The following is a 5126-nucleotide window of genomic DNA, read 5'->3' on the forward strand; positions in this document are numbered from 1 at the left end:
GCGGGAGTCTAATCGATTTGATTTCAAACGGCGCTAAAAGAGAACGCGTGCGAATTGGAAATGTCTTATCTCCAAATGGCGTCGCAAAAGCGCGTGAGAATTTGAAACGGTTTATATTCAAACGGCGCTTGATGGGAGGCGTGTTCTTAGGGGTCTGACACTCTCTCTCATGCGTGATCATCGGCAACCCCAACTGTCACGCATCAGTCAACTCTGAAAAACCCTTCCATTCTCAATCGAAGATTTGGGAAGATCCTTCTCTCTCCTTAAACCCCAGTATAAAAGGCAACACAATCCTTCATTTACCTCTTTACCGCCATCAAAATTCCCAGAGAGCCAAAATTCCTTGATTCTTCCCTGTTCATCATCTTCTTCACTCTCTTCAAACAATGGCAGATTCATCTTCTGTTCACGCAACATCCCATATACTTCTCATTCGCCCTCAACAAAGCCTCATCATTGATTTAACTCCTCAGTCTTACGATGCCTTCATGTTCCCCATAATCGAGTGCTTGCGATTATCTCCGATCGCTCCTGCACTTACAAGAGCTGAATCAGTTCCAATGGAGTTCTTGTCGCAAATCTTTGCGACTGCTCATTATGACAAAGCGGTTGACAGAATCTTCTTTGACGTTTTTCAGCATAAAGCATCAATTTCCAAGCAACGATTTTGCTCCCTGTTAGGGTTTGAAGCTGACTCTACGAGGGTTAATCCTGAGACGATTCCACTGGGGCACTTGCTCAATATGTTTTACAACATGGGTTATACGGAGGTGCTTACTTTAGTCGCTAAATTCAAGAAGTCGTGTCTGCCTCCACAGTGGAACGGGATGTTCACTATTTTATTCAAAGGCCTTTCTGAAAGGAGTGCTGGATCTAATGGTGCCAGTCGACTATTTCTGTCAATCATGTATGGTATCTACAATGGCATCAATGTAGATTATGGGTCTGTTCTATGGAAACAACTCATCCAGAGTCTTTCCTCTTCCTCAAGGCATTCAGAAGTTTCTTACGCTAGGTTTTGGACCTTGATCACGAAATGGGTGATGGACAAGTACCACGTCCCCATTGTCGTCGGTGCTCTGATGTCTTCGATTGGTACATTTCATACCACGAAGATCATTGTCTCAGATGCTTCCAAGTTTCCATTCAACGGTTCAATTCCGAAGTCTATGTATGGTGACGTTCCAGCTGATAGCCGGATTATCAGAACTTACAAAGAATTTAAGCGTTCCGGTCCGAGGGATCTCACTCCGGAGATGTTGAAGTCTATTCATGATGCCGACAAGCCTGCTCCAAGAGGCAAGAAGGCTGATAAGGGGAAACAGGTGGCGAAAGGAGCTAAAGGCCCGTCTCCAAAGAAGAGGAAACCCACAAAGGCTGCTCAGTCTCCGCAGCAAAAGAGGCGAAAAACCCAACCCAGGAGAAAGCTGGTTATCGCTTCCTCCTCAAGCGAGTCTGAGGGTGAGAGTTCGGATTCTGAAGACTCTCCACGCGGCAACACTCCACCCAGATCTCCTACCCCTGAAATTCAAATCCCTCCTTCTCCAATTCCCTCTCCTCCTAAAACTATTCCTACTTCCATTCCCACCATAAACCCCTTTACACACATTCCAAACACTTCAATCCCAATGCCACCACCAATATTCACCGATGCAACCACAACATCCACTTCACATGTTAGAGCCAACGTATCTAATACGAGGGTTCATACTGCTGCACCCAAAACCACTCAAGCACCCGAAACCACCAACGCACCCGAACCTACACCCACACCTACACCCGAAACAACCCAACCCGAACCTACCCATACTACTGTACCACCAGCTTCTCCACCACCACCATCTCCCGGTCACGCCTCCGAGGGAGACGAAACATTCCTTGGCGGGGAAAATATGACGTTTGACTCGGTCTACTATAGTCCGTTTCAAGTACAGAGCGATGATGATGATGACGCTCCGGTTACAAAGAAACATCTCAAGGAGCTCCGTGACAAGGTTGACTTGCTCATTGCCTCTTCTTCCACGTCTCAATCATCACTTTCTGAAGCTGCAGTTCAGAAGATTGTTGATGCTTTCTCAAAAGCTCAGCAAGATTCTCTCTCTTCTGCAACCTCCGCCATTGATGCCTCAACTAAAGCCTGTCAGGCTGCGACCGAAAAAGTCGATAAACTATTTTCTGATGCCTCTGCCCTGTTAAAGTCTTTACAGGAGAGTGCAAATGCCGCTAAGACTACGTTGGAACCAATTGTTCAAAAGTTGGCCACGTCTGTCTCCACTGAGTTGAAGTCCTTCGCTTCATTTCGTCAAACGCTCTCAGACGACAACTCAGCATTTCGTGCTACTATTGACGAGCGTCTCTCAAAGCTCCAAGCCGATTTGGCTGCTGAGAACTCGTTGATGGATGTTTTAGCCAGGAATACCATCGCTCTGAAGGTCAAGAGTGTTCAACTCTCTAACTCTCAACAGGAGGTTGATTCTCTTCGGTTCGAAAGGGAGGTGATTAAGTCGTGTGTTTCGGATGTCCACTCTGCCATATCCAACATCCTTGAAGCACATGATCCCATCCTGAACTACACTGTGAGGCGAGACCTTGCAGAGAAGCTCGCTCCCGCCCTTGCCCTGCTAAGCAAAATTGAAGGGCTTCTTGATTTCGTGTCCATTCTGAAACAAGGGGGAGAGAAGGAGTCCATGTCTCAACCACCTCCATCCTCAAAGGCAACTCACACAACCGAACCTCCTCCAGTAGGTCAAGCCTCCGGTTCTGGTGTGAAATATAAAGGCAAGAATATTGCTGAGGATGAAGATGAAGATAAAGAGACTATCGCTGATCTTTTAAAGCGAAAATGTCGAGTCGATGATGCTGATATCAGTGCCCGTGTGGCTAAAGAAGCTGAAGAAGCAGAAAGAAAACAGAAGGAAGCCCACGACCTTCTTGAGAGTAGGAAAACTATTTTTCCTGTCTAGACTCTCGAGAGGATGATAAAAGAAGCCATCGATACTCCAAGCATCTTGTGGCTGGAACCTGTTATATCACTTGATTGTTCCAACACTGTCGACTCCCAATTCGACATGCCTCTGACCCGAAAGGCGTTCATCTTTCACGCCTTCGCCAACGTTTCAGAGTTCCCTCATCCTCATCCACAGGTTGATCGAGACTTGATTAATTTCTATCTGAAGGCTGCTCATCCTCAATATCAGACTTGGAGCGCTCAGAAAATTATAAACGTTCGGGTCTTGAAGCCGTACAGTGAAGGGAACTTCATCAACGTTTGGTTCAAGGTGCTTTGGGGGTCTGCCAAAACCGAACATGCCATTTCTTTAGCAGATCTTCCGAACCTCAATCCCCATGATTGGATAATCTTGCACAACATCCTTCTGACCAACGAAGCTGAATACGGTCCGATCATTGACCATTTCAAAAGGATGCTCGTGTGCTACATCATGGAAGTTGCATTGATGGATCAGGAGATAGCAAGCGTCTTCAAGAAGAAACCAACAATATCTCCTGTTGGCTCGGCCAGTGATCTGAACCAAATGCAGATGGGCAAAATTGACTCGAGACGGAATTCAGTCATGTTCACTAGGAACGAAGGACAGAAATGTCTTTTTGACTTAGCTGATAAACATTTGTACACCACTGCTTGCCTAGAGCATGTGTTGGGGATCATCCACAGATGCAAGCAAAACATAGTGGATGATATCAAGTACTTCGACGACATGATACATTGGTACATTCGGTTCAGACAAACGATCCTTGCGCTAATCTCTCGTTTGTTTGATACCACGAAGAAAGTTCCCGCTGCTGGCCCAAGCAAGAAGAAGAAGTAGTCTCGCTCCAATTTGACGTAAAGCGGGAGATTGTTGGGTCGTGTTTTGTTAAGTATTGCGTCGATTGGGCTCGCTAGTTAGTCCAATTTTGTAACTCCGGTTTGGGCCTGTCCAACCGTGAGCTTGATAGGGTTTATTATAAATATAGGTGTTTGCATGCATCTTAGGTTAACGACTGAAACGATAGTAACAAAAGAATAGATCGATCAGAGTAGTTTCATTATCGTTCTGTAACCCTAAGTCCTCTACAGCGGAAGTTCTTAGTCGAGCTCTGCTGAGGATTGTTTGAATTAATCATTCAACATATTGTGATTCAACTTTGTCTTGTTTATTGTTTATGTTCTTCGCACTACCTGTTACAAAGATCTAATCGATCTTCAAGTTTATTTATTATCTTATCATGAAGTATGGACTCGACGAGTTGGTAGACCAACTCGGCGAGTCAGGTCAACTGGGTGTTGACTTTGACCAATGTTGACCAACTCGGCGAGTCAAGTCAACTGGGTGTTGACTTTCACCAATGTTAACTTTTCCAGGTTTTGTGTTAACCCTGGTTAGGGTTGTATGTTCTGTTTGTTGACTTGAGGATTTTCGTGTAGGGATTGAGGAGTCGAGGAGAATCAATCTTCACGCCGAGGACAATTCAGACACTGGACGACATCGAAGTGAGTTACCTTCTAGTAGGGGTGGATCTAAGTGATAAAATTCACACAAATTTAAACTTTTTCAATCATATTTAAAACCACATAGCATTGTTGACAAAAATGTTTTCCAATCATTTTCCATCAAAGTGTCCCAAAAATCATAACATAAGGATGAGGAGTGATACGGTCACGCCTTCGCCTTTCCACGATCTCCTGAAATACCTGAAACAGTAAACTGAAAACTGTAAGCCCGAGGGCTTAGTGAGCTACCCCCAAAATACCAACATCACACTGACAATACCATAACAGTAATAGTCAATCAATCAATCAACATGCATACTGGGCCATCGGCCGACTGGACCGCCCTATTGGGCCTACAGTCTGTCTAGATCTATCCCGAGCCTTCGGCATGACTGGTCCACCACGTTAGCCTACACTCTCCCTGGACCACTTATAGGGTATGATGGCCTTCATCATGAAGCGGGACCACCTCAACCCAACCAACAAGCAAATAACCATGTGCGCATAGCAATCATATACTGGCATATTCAAACATCAAACATATCTATCTCACTTATCACAATCATAAAATTCTCCGGTAACTAGAGTACCGACCTAGCAGGTCACTATCACACCAACCCCTACGGTTCAT

Source organism: Lactuca serriola, chromosome 6 (genome assembly GCF_051521515.1).
Source record: "Lactuca serriola cultivar US96UC23 chromosome 6, Lser_US96UC23_V15, whole genome shotgun sequence".
In the NCBI taxonomy this organism is placed as follows: Eukaryota; Viridiplantae; Streptophyta; class Magnoliopsida; order Asterales; family Asteraceae; genus Lactuca; species Lactuca serriola.